Source organism: Stegostoma tigrinum, chromosome 10 (assembly GCF_030684315.1).
Source record: "Stegostoma tigrinum isolate sSteTig4 chromosome 10, sSteTig4.hap1, whole genome shotgun sequence".
Classification (NCBI taxonomy): domain Eukaryota; kingdom Metazoa; phylum Chordata; class Chondrichthyes; order Orectolobiformes; family Stegostomatidae; genus Stegostoma; species Stegostoma tigrinum.
In genome coordinates, this window is record NC_081363.1 from 70,814,379 (window position 1) to 70,826,660 (window position 12,282).

Consider the following 12,282-nt stretch of genomic DNA (forward strand, 5'->3'; position numbering starts at 1 on the left):
TTTGCGCTCTGCTTCTTAAATCAGAGTGAATATATCATAGCCAATTCCTCACTGCTGCTCTGTCCATAGCCAATATGAACAGTGTTTACACAGAGCAACTTCCCATTGCTCAAGCTGCATTCTTGTTACAATACAATTGCAAAACTATGTTTGTTTTTAATAGGTGCTTCACTCTAACTACTGACCTTCCTGCACAATGTAAACATTTGTTCTGCAGTTAGCCCTTGACTTTTAGATAAGTGCCTGACCTATATGTTTTGCTTCTATTTGGAGCACTGTGGTTGAGGAGGAAACTATGCAGTGTGGAAGATAAAACAAGCAGGTCACTGGAGAGCTGGCAATGCCTAATATCCACAAGGCTTGCCACACCTAGTGCCAATGAAGCATTTAACTGGATAGAGTTGCAGGGAGCTTCTGGGAGCAAGGGACCAGGAAGAAACAGTCAGAATTACAGCATAGAAACAGGTCATTGGCCACCATGCCACCGCTGACCAACAAGCACCAAACTACGTTACCCCCAGTTACCTGTACTTGGTCCATTGCCAACGATGCCCCGGCATTTTAAGCCCTCATCAAGATGTTTCTTAATTGTTGACAGTAATTATCTGCCTCCACATCCCATACTTTCAACACCTCTGGTGGGGGAAAAAAAAATCAATTCTCCTTTAAACCACTTGCTCCTCATCTTAAAGTTATGCCCTCTGGACGTAACCACATTGGCACGGGCATGTGTCTCATAGATAGCGCCTGTTTCCATGCTGTATGACTCTTTGGTCCAACCAGTCCATGCCGAACATAACTCCAAACTAAACAAGTCCCACCTGCCTGCTCCTGGCCCATATCCCTCCCAACCTTTGCGATTCATGTACTCATCCAGATGTCTTTTAAACATTGGAATTGTAGCCGCATCCACCACTTTCTCAAAGATCATTCCACACGCGAACCACCCTCTGTGTAAACAAAAATTGCCTCATATTTTCTTTAAATGTCACTCCTCTCAACTTAAAACTGTGCCCCATAGTCTTGAAACCTCCCATCTACTCTGTCTCTGCTTCTCATAATTTTGAACCCATAAAGCAGAATCCCTTCTTCAGCCTCTTCCAAGGAAAACAAAACCAACCTAATCAATCTCTCCTCGTAACTGAGACTTCTCATCTCAGACAGCACCCTGGTGAATCTCCCCTGTGCCCTCTCCAGTGCATTCATGTCCTTCCGATAGCCTGGCAGCCAGAAGCCCACACAATGGGTGGAGGTCCTGCCTGTTGAGAGCTTTCTCTGCTCAGCAGCACCATCAGGGAGGCCAGGCTGCTGCCAGCAATGCACCCCACCCAAGCCCAGGCCTTGGTGAGCAATGGCAGGATGACAACGCAAAGGTCATGATTTAGGGCAGACAGAAGGGAATTCAACATCAGTTTAGCCAAGTGACCTCCAGCAGGTGTCTAGCTTCCCCTCTCCTTCCTAATTTCATTCTACTGAGCTGAGAACAAGACCCTCAAATAGTACGCAAGTAGACCATGCCCTGATGCGTCACCACACACAACACTGACAGCAGAACTTGACCCTTAAACTTGACCCCACCCATTTATGACAATTCTTGAGTGTGTGGGTTCCCACAGAAAATCGCTTTTGTGTCACAACAGCTCGTAACAGGCCAGAAATTATTCCAAAAGCATGACGCACGGTAGGTGGCGATCTTTCATGGCAATTAAATCTGTATTCATATTCTTAACTTCAGTGAGTTCCCAAGTTCAGCATGACAATCGAACTCATGGCAGGAACGAAAGCTTAAGAGGTGATGAAGCTCTTCTTCAGTGAACAATGGTTGAATGTAATAAAGCTTCAATGAGACAGATTTTGAACTGACGCATGTGTTAAGGTTTACAGGGCACAGGTTGAAGGATGGTGCTCAGGCCAAAATCAAATCAGTTATGATCTCACCAAATGGTGGGGCAAACTCAAGTGGATAAATCTTTTACTGTTGCTTCTGTTTCTCATGATCTTCGAATGATACACCCTGGGTCATAGTTGATAAACAGCAAGCTGCTTGCAATATGTGATATAACAAGTTGTAGAACTGGATGAACACAGTAGGCCAAGCAGCATCAGAGGAGCAGGAAGGCTGGCGTTTCGGGCCGAGGCCCTTTTTCTGAAGAAGGGCCTCGGCCCGAAACGTCAACCTTCCTGCTAATCTCATGCTGCTTGGCCTGCTGTGTTCATCCAGCTCTACGCCTTGTTATCTCAGATTCTCCAGCATCTACAATTCCTACTATCTCTGCTTGCATTATGCGTAGCCTAGGAACAATCAATCTTGGAGCGGCAATGAATTGCAAACACAATCAAAGATAGGACTTTCAGGAAAAAGAAGATAGTCACTGCTCACAGCTAGTACTAACTGGTGTAGGGCAGACAGTAAGGACTTGGAAAACCACCAGGAGCGTTGCCCATATCTCAACCCCAGTCACAGCCTCCAAGCAACTACCCTGTGCCCCCATGAGTTTGGGGAGATGGAGGCCATGTAGAAAATTTTAATCAGTCACAGGTGGCAGACCTAAATAGGCCTTCAAGCATCTGAGTTAGCACCCTGCTTCCTGAGGGCACGTAGCCCTGCTGCACCCCAACATCAGGCAGAATGGCATGGGGCAACGGGCGTACTGGTCACCTTTGTCAAATCGCGTCAGGGCTAAACATTCAGCCCTAGTCTTCTTAGGCTTTGCTATGTTTCTGTCACCCACAAAAACACTGAGCAAGCATCACTTGAAATTTCATCACTGCTACAGGACAGGAATTAAGTGACACGCTGAATATTACAAATATGCATGTCTAATATAAGGCAACTTGCTGCAAGACAAGAGTTTTATGGCTCTTACTACAACTGATTCTTAATACAGTTAATTCTCTCACAATACTCCCACAATTGCATTTCATTGTGTCAAAGTGCCTGCCAGAGATAAGAGCAACAGTATGATTTAGCTCCCACGTCGTTTTTGCTACATAATCCACAATGACATAAATAATACTTTGACTGCAAAAGCAACATTTATTTTTGACATCTTAACTTTGCCCAAATTAATGCAACCCTTAAAACAGGAACCCACCCTGAGGTCTTTTTAACTGAAGGAGTTGTTGGAATTATATGTCCACCATATCATCAAGCACAGAGTACAATTTTAGTCAACTTTCTAAACCATGAGAAGCTGGTCTCTTTTAATTAAATTATTCTCTTAAAATAAAAACAGAATTAGTCATTCTGCTAACTGTGCAATGAGATAACCCAGTTGCTTGGGAACCCAAATGGAAAACAGGAATCAGCAGCATTAGGACAAAAAAAAATGATGAAACAATATTTCTCATTATTTTAAAAGAAGAATAAATTTGAAATGAATTGCTCAAATGTAATTGCTAACATTTGCACACCTTTATACAAAGCAGAAGGTTTGTTAAATAGAATATTGTTGTCCTGTATTTTTACAAAGTATCTGCAGGATCCAATTGAGCTGGAAGCTGGCAGAAGATGAAAGCATTCAGTCAAACAGAATCATTCACAGCACTGTCATTTCAGCATCATTCTGAGAAAAAGGAAAGGCCAAGTGAACACATGCAGAAAGAGCAAGCACATGAAATTCACTCCAATTCCTACTTAATTGTTCTTTTATAAGTATGCACCGTTCATTCCTATGGGAGTGTTTTATCATAATATTCTCTCCGGATTTGCTTGTGTTAATTTGAGGCCACTTTATGTCTTACCATCTGCACTCGACAAACCCCACACTCCCCAACTCCAAGATGTGCCCTCCTGTAAAAATCTTACACTGGGTTCTTCTGTCTTCAGCTGTCTCACAGGACTGAGTAAGTCTGGCTTCCATCATCATGAGACAGTTAAGTCCAAAGTGCAATATACAGACTCTGCCACACATGGGGCTGGTGGTCCCTGAATCCTTGAGAAGGCGGGCATTGATCAGAGTTTCGAGCAAGTCTCTCAATGCATTCCCAGGTGAGCCTTCTCCACTTTGGTCATTCATATAGCACCAGCTCTTGTGAATCGTTAACAATTCTTGACTTGATCAGGGACGTTATGAAGATATTTCTAAAGCAGTCCTCCTGGAAGTCTCCTTATGCAACCAGCTTCTGAGCACAGCAACTGTTCTGGGAGTCCAATATAGCATGTCCTGTTTGGCAGGGTTAGTTTTGAGTGAGTAGTTAACCCCTCAATATTTCTCTGAAACTTAACATAAACAGGCTGCTAGTGTGTAAACAAAGACACATCAGCCTTAATAATTAATATTTCCACACTTTGTGCGTGTGAGAGAGCAAGCGAGACAACATCATAAAGTTTGAGCGTGCTCAGAGCAAAGAACTACAGCCTCCCTATCCACAACAATCCCATTAAATAAAAAGTAGACATGCTTGATTTTTTCACTCCAATAACATCCTATCCACCCCATCACCTCTGCCTGATATCCATCCCAAAATCGGGGGTGGGGGTTCCAGACAGAAATGGACAGTATTTAAGATTTTGTTCAAGTCCACATTTCAGATTTTTATTGGCCATTATTTTGCACAGACTTGTCCACACAGAAGCCCCTTCTCCCTGTTTTCTGTCCACAATGCAAGAGGCATTTACTTTTTCCCCTGAACAGTTAACTGTTGTCACTTTCAAAGCCTTCCCTCTACCTTGTAAATATTTGCTTTCTTTCCATCCATAATTCCAAAGTTATTTGTAAAATGGTTCCAAGAGACATGCACTTTTTTGTTTACTGCGAAGTTCAAGGGTCCCTGCCATTCTAGTTATGAGTAATAATCTGATGTTTTTCAAACCAGTCAACAAGTGGTTTACAGTGACTAAGCAACAGTAGCACCTCAAGGGGATGAAGATTTTACCTTTAATGTCGGGTGATCGAGGCGAGATGGAGATAGTTTCAGGCCCACACTGTTGGCTCAGATCTTTTCACATTCTCTTCATTTGCTGCAAAATTGAGAGCATAATGTAAACTACCTTACCACTCATAGTCCAAGTGATTTTCATTTGTAGCAGCAGCTAGAATCCATCTGACTATGGACAGGTGCCATGCAATTTTGGGCTGACTAAATGTTTTGGCAGTTGTTTATTCATCAGCGTGCTACGTCCTGAAAGGTGTGCATTTCATCTACAAATTTCACCTATAAATTTTATAACTGCTGCCTATAAATCACCAAAGCTCCTGCAGTGTGCTATTATGTAAGCTGAAGGACAAGACATGCCTATAATAATTCTGAAAGGACAGCAAATTCAGTTTCAGGCTAGACAGTCAGATTTAAGAACTGATGGCAACAGAAGTAAACAGGAAACAGGAAACAAAGGAGGGATTTCTACGATGATTGAAAAAGGTGGAAGTTTCTGGAACAGACTGCCAGCTTGGGTGAAGAGCTCAAAACTTGGTTCTCTTAATGTATCTCGAGGAGTGGTAGGTGCTCTTGTCAATCAACGCTGAACCACAGAAGGAAAACAAAATCATTCAAAACTGCATAGGAACCGCAAACGGATCTAACCAGCATATCCTGGGAACCACAGAAAAATCGAACCCAAAATCATTATTGCGCCCAATTCAATCACGAGACTTGCATTGCAACTTACATCTGAAATTCAATTTGAGAACTGGGGACTAAGTCGCAATCTGCTGCAACTGCTCGGAGTAATGCACGATTGCTGCTTCGGTTCCCCTGCTTCGTTTATAGCACTGGAACTGTTTATCAGCTTACATTTGCCAAAACAAGGTGACTGACAGACTTCTACCTCAAATGGTATTCAGGTTGCATCTGCAACATTCCAACTATATGTTTTTTTCCAGCCTGTGAAATATTCATTTACAAAGTGAAAGACGGGGTGTACGCATGTTCATTGTTTCAGTTTGCATTCAAGTTCTTTTTCAGAAAAAAGGAAAATTACACACAAGATATGCCTGACAAGATTTGCAGATCTGCCACATGTCAAACTACATGCAAACATAGAAGAAATACAGACAGATGTGACGGAGACTAGAAAATAAAACTGGTGCACACTTAAATGCAAGATGGCTGCACTGTGAATCCTGGTTTGGCTACAGCCTTCCCTTCCAACCCTGTCATTCTTTCATTTCTGCACCAACACTGGCCACTTCAAGGCACCAACACTGGGAAAGCCTCTGATCAGCAAGCCACAGTGTTTCTTGATTGAACACAGGCATTTGGAGAATTTGAAGAGAATCATGGGAGAACAACAGGAAGATGGAGAGGAACTGGAAGCAAATGAACAAACCCCCAGCCCGATTTGGACAACAGAGAATGGAAATTTGCTTGGAAAACCTTCCTTTGCATCCAGCACATGGGCATCCTCTCTCACTCAGCCAGTTACAGGAGATATTTGGGATGGAATCCACAGTGAGACCAGGACTAGGGTAGAGGGGACAGGTGATGGGAAGGGGGAATGCAAGAGAAGCAAGCAACAAACTAGGATGAGGAGTGGGTGGGGAGAGAGCGGGGTAGCAATCAGACCAGATTGCAATGTGGAGACTCCAGGAGAGGGGCAGAGCAGACTGAGGCCACAATACGGCTCAGGGGTGGCCATCAGAAGCTTGCGGGAAAGGAGAGGGAGCAAGACATGAAGTCCTGTGATGGTAGCCATTATGTGGAGACGCCAGTGTTGGAGTGGGGCGGACAAAGTCAGAAATCACACAAAGGATCACACATCGGAGCGCGATAATTCACCTGACGAAAGAGCAACACTCTGAAAGCTTGTTATTTTAAATAAACTTGTTGGGCTATAACCTGAGTGTCATGTGACTTCTTGAGATGGCAGTGGCCAGGCAGATGCAAGTGCTTCGAAGTTGACTTTTTTGGTGTGCAAATGTGATATTAACCAGAGGCCTGCCACCTGCTGCCCCTTCCCCAAATTCAGCTCAGGAGGGACATACATTTTTGTCAAACATTCCTGAGCCGTCTGACTTTCACCTGGAATTCCTGGCACTGCTGTATGCTGACTGGCCTTTGTTAATTGGAAGCAGAGGTGAAAAGCCAGTAACATGCAACACACACACACACAAATAGATTTCAATTTACAAACAACAATCCATGAAAGCTTTCCAAGTAATTGGCGACTGTGCACTTAAGGACTTCATTTTCGTTTTATTGTATTTTCTCTACAGCAAATGTGTGGAAGAATATAAAAAGAGGGGGACTTTGATAGCAATTGAAACACAGATTTACTTCGACTATGCTGTGGTTTCATTAGAAAACTTTTATTTACTTCTCCAGGCAAATTCAGTGGCAGTCTAATCTTTTCCTCCCTTCTACCCACCAGTGTGCTTCATTCACCAACAGTGCACTCATCTGCGAAGTGTGGAGATAGGATCACAAGAGGGAAGGGTGACTAACTATACCACTATTAAAGAGAGGATTGCAACAACAAGCTACATTTTTTCCTGAAGGTGTATTAGGTTCAACCGGTGGGAAGTTTTTTTATTTAAATGGCTTACATAACAAGCAGTTTATTTGCCTTCTGAAACTTGCAGGCAGGCAGTGTCATCTCCATGTTTCTTAGCAAGTTTGTCAGGACTGCACACATCAAGTTTACAGTCAAGGTCTTAACATATTCGAGGTACGTTTCCTCCATTGAATTCAAATGGAAAAAGCAAAATACAAAAAAGGTCATAACCGTTCCTAAGTCTGCAAAAGCTGACCAGTGATGATTCTTTCTAGTTGGTAATTGCCAACTGGTCAGCAATCAACCAGTGTCGACTGCTTCCAAGTGGGCAAGGCCCAAAACTGCCAGGTAAATGTTAGCAGCTGGGGTAACTGGACGGCAACTTGTTCACTCATTCCAGGAGAAGTATTTCTTTCGTTCCTGGGTCAGGATCATGAGAAATGCCCCACCCCTGTCTTAAACTGCTGCTACGTGCTGAGGGCTGAGTATTCCTCCAACTCTGACCTCCATCACCAGCATTTAACCTGAACTGTTAAGGGTCACAGTGGGAGGCAGGGGGCTTTGGGGCAGAGGGACTTAGATGCGACCACAGTTACTTCATCTGGCTGACAAGCCAGTTTGATGTATAAGCTGAGCTATTCCACAACCAGCAAAGCGCGGCACACAGATATCCTTGGGAATCTACTCAGCCGGCTTTTCAATAAAGCATTCATTTAATTCTTTTTTCCTTATGCAACAGTAACAAGTCAAAACAGATGGCGAGGATCAAAAAGTTTAAAAATGCATGCACCACATTCAGAGATATGGAAATAGCAGCGACAGCAGGTGCTAAGACCATGAATGAACGGTCTCAGCCCAGATGTTATTATATGCCATAGTCATACAGCAATGTTCAGCAAGGTAACAATTAAAACAGACAGTAGAGAAATGTCTCACAAAGATTTTAGCAATTTAAATCTTTAAAATGAAACAGAACACTGCAACTATTAGAAGAGTAGGTACAAGAATGTCACACAAATGGTTAAGATATTGATGTGCTCTTCATCTGTAGCTACATGCTGCGACGCACTGGGCTATTTTGTGCAATCATTTGTAAACCATTATTCTAAGACACTAGTATAATGCAAGCTCCCAATTCATAACCATCTCAGACTCCAACCATAGAGTTTATATCGTGCACCTTCAATCTTTCTTAAAATCCTGATTACCCTAACACCTTCCCACACTGTGCAGCCTTTCCTTTGAACATACCACTGTGAAGCATGTTGAGATTTTCTTGTAGCCACAGGGTTATGTAGCTATAAACTCTTCTTTTAATGGTAATGATCAATTCAAAGCTGAACAGAAACCAGACCCCAGGCTGCACTGTCCTTTAATGTAGTGACAGTCAGAGCAAAGGGCAAATGATGGTTTGTCTCTTGGCTCAATTGTCTCATGCTGTGATTATACTGAGAAATAAATTAGCTGAGAGTCAACTGGTGTGAAATGTAGCCCAGCAAATATGCAACCATTCAAGAACAATGAATTGCTGCAATTAATCTGAAGATTTATTGGTGAATAATAACCTGTAGATTGGCATAGGCACACAGGGAAACCAATCCTAGCATGTGCTCAAAATTATTGAATCTTGTCTCATGTAGTTACACCAAATCAGAAGTCGTCTTCATTTAATATGAATGAGAGAGCTTTGTCAACTGCATTTCTCATATGTACAGAAACATCAACATGTGTATTGATGAAGCCAACTGCAGGGAGCTCTGGCATGTCAGAAATGCCACCTCCGTGGTCACTGGAAGCACAGTAAATTTTGAAGTATTTGAGGCACCAACAAGGTTGGATAGAAGGGGAAGAGGAGGCAGGTGCTATTAATAACATGATTAAAAAAACAGACTGGCGCAAATATCATCGAAGCATAAGTGTCAGCAATGACAGAGAAACAGAGCCCCACCAGGTCCCAACAGTGAAAAGGGGACGAGCAAATTAAAGTATGACATATAGGGAAGGTGGGAAAGTCAGGTTGGAAAAGGTGCACAAACTCCTTTCCCATCCTTCCACTGGCGAGGGCAAATCATCAAATTTAAGTACAGCAGCAATACGGCCAATTGTCAAAGTTTCAGTCTATAATTTAAGATTAGAACTAATACAGCCAGGCCTCCTTCCCCTCCCAAATGTAAGTAGTTTATTACAAACAAAAAAACTTAAACAAACATGCAAATATTATTTACCCTAAAGGTTTACACTGTAAAGATTACTAAAAGCTATTCTAATATCCTAAAATAACAGGAGGCAAACAAACAGACACAGCAAAATATAAAAGCAAATGCGATCAAACAGGCCATATGAATTTCTCAACAACTCCTCCACCATCACCTACCAAGACATGAATGAGATTTGCTGACAGTGTCACTAACATGTCACAAGAAATCTTTGTTCACTTTCAATGACCTGGCCTTGAAAGTCTTTTAAAAGCTGTTTGATCATGGATTGTCTCAATGACCTATTATATCCTAGCTGTCCAACTTCTTCCCTGAGACTGTGTTTTAGTGGATTCAAAACAACAGCACTCCAGCACTTTCTCACAAGCACAACTCCAGCTTTTCACATACAGTAAGCTTCACCAAGCCACTACTGTCCTAGATTGATTTCCTGAGCTCCAATCCAGCTCATTTGCACACAACCAGTACTGCTTGAGAGCTTTCAGCTCTCACTCTCTGCTCTAATCAACTTTTAATTCTCAACAGGCTTTTTTTTCAAGCCTCCACACTTCCTACAACATCTCTAAATCCTCACTACAAACAGCGATTTCAACTGCTCTAAGACTTCGTGAGCCCAACTGCATCAAACCCAAGCAGTTTAGCTGCCTTTAGCAGCACAGCTATCTCCAAACAGTCTTCCAGTCTTGCAGACAGTAAGGACTGCAGACATTGGAAGTTTCGGGCTGAAACATTGACTAGCTGCTCCTCGGATGCTGTCAGACCAGTTGTGCTTTTCCAGCTCCATGTTTATTGATGATAGTCTTCCAGTCTCGATACCTGCCACCTTTGAACCCATCAGTGACCCCAAACAGTACTGAATGACCTATTGAAACCCTTACAACAGGCCTGCACCTCTTGCTGGCAGAATTAAATGTAACTAATCTTTCAAATTATTAAGTGGTAAAACTCATTGGAACTCTGCTCTTTAACTCGCCATTTTCATAGAAACTTGGCTTACAGTATTTACAGTATAAACTGCATTAATCACACCAGTCATAATAAATTCAGGGTCGAGTTATCACATGAATGAAGAAGTCAGGAGTTAGCTCAACAGCAGGAAGAGAATGTAGGTGGACAGAAACAAGCTACCAAGAATGCACAGACAAAGTTGGGTACAATGGCTAATGCTGGTGGAACAAATTTGGAATTCATCTTGTTTTCTTATTTCATGAAATCATGTCAAACCCATTACGCACATGTTGTATGAAACTTGAATCCAATTCTGTACCATAACTGCGACCCCCCCACCTCCCCCCCGCCGCAACCACGACTTCTGAGAGGCGACCTGATTTAGTTTAGAAACAAAGAAGCAAATATACTTGGAAACAGTTAAGAGGCTAAATTTCAAATGTTTGAACTTGAATAAAGCTATATTGTCAACTTGTAAAGGCATTATTGTCTCATGTTTCCCCATTAAAAGGGACCAAGCCAAAAATATCAACATTTGGTGTCATGGTAATGGCCCTAAGTTTGAACTATGAGGCTCAGGTTCAAGTCCTACCTGCTCCCAAGGCATGTTATAACATCTCTGAACGGGTTGAGTAAATGTCCAAAGAAAAAGGACAAACATATGCTGTGGGCAAGATTCACCATCTTTAATGGCACCAAACTATTTTTTCCTAAACTCTCCAACCAGTCGTGGTAACCGTACAGATGGAGCTTCAAGGCTTGCCGGGTCATGTCCTCGGAAACCATTTCTCGAGGATATGTAGAAGGCCTCAACTAACTGGAATGATCGAGATCACGAGTTTCAAGGAGGACTTGGGTCAGGTTCAGAAACCACTGATCACGTAGCATCCGCAACTTGGTGGCGACATCATTGCGCAGTCAGAGACATGGGCGCAGCTCCCAGTCATATCTTAAGTCTTGCCTCTTGAATAAGCACTCTCAAATTATCAACATTATTATATTCATTATTGCAGAATCGTCATTTGAAATTCGGTGCTCTTGCATTTGTCCTGAAAAAAACCCTTGGCACATCTCTCCTTTTAAGTGATGTTCAAGGACTCAAGTGGTTGCAAAATATTTGTAAGAGCTTACACAAAGCAATGATCATCTATGCACAGAGGGGTTAATTTTGAATTTCCTATGCAGTATGCATACTAATAGAGGTGGGGTGACTGAATCGAAATCAGCAATGGAAGAACAGCAGTTAAGAGTGCAGGAAGTATTAGAATAACAGAATGTCAGGAGAAAGATGTTCAATTTTGCTGTGATAAAATAGTGTGGAGCTGGATGAACACAGCAGGCCAAGCAGCATTTTAGGTGCACAAAAGCTGGTGTTTCGGGCCTAGACCCTTCTTCAGAAATGGAGGAGGGGGGAAGAGGGTGCTGAAATAAATAGGGAGAGAGGGGGAGGCGGATCGAAGATGAATAGAGGAGAAGATAGGTGGAGAGGAGACAGACAAGTTAAAGGGGCGGGGACGGAGCCAGTAGAAGTGAGTCTAGGTTGGGAGGTAGGGAGGGGATAGGTCAGTCCAGGGAGGACGGACAGGTCAAGGGGGCGGGATGAGGTTAGTAGGTCAGAAATGAAGGTGCAGCTTGAGGTGGGAGGAGGGGACAGGTGAGAGGAAGAACAGGTTAGGGAGGCGA

The 12,282-nt window shown here is 42.8% G+C and overlaps 1 protein-coding gene across 18 annotated transcripts in view; it reads right to left on the reverse strand.

Annotated features, from left to right (window-relative positions):
* The window catches only part of LOC125455632 (alpha-(1,6)-fucosyltransferase), a 658,909-nt gene that overhangs the window by 451,912 nt on the left and 194,715 nt on the right, over positions 1 to 12,282 (reverse strand). For 13 of the 18 annotated variants that reach the window (XM_059649250.1, XM_059649239.1, XM_048537863.1 and 10 more), the window contains one exon: positions 4,879 to 4,963. The exons of the other annotated variants lie outside the window; for them this stretch is intronic. The gene's annotated coding sequence lies outside the window, so the exon portion shown is untranslated. The remainder of the gene's footprint in view (positions 1 to 4,878; positions 4,964 to 12,282) is intronic. 18 annotated transcript variants of the gene reach the window in all.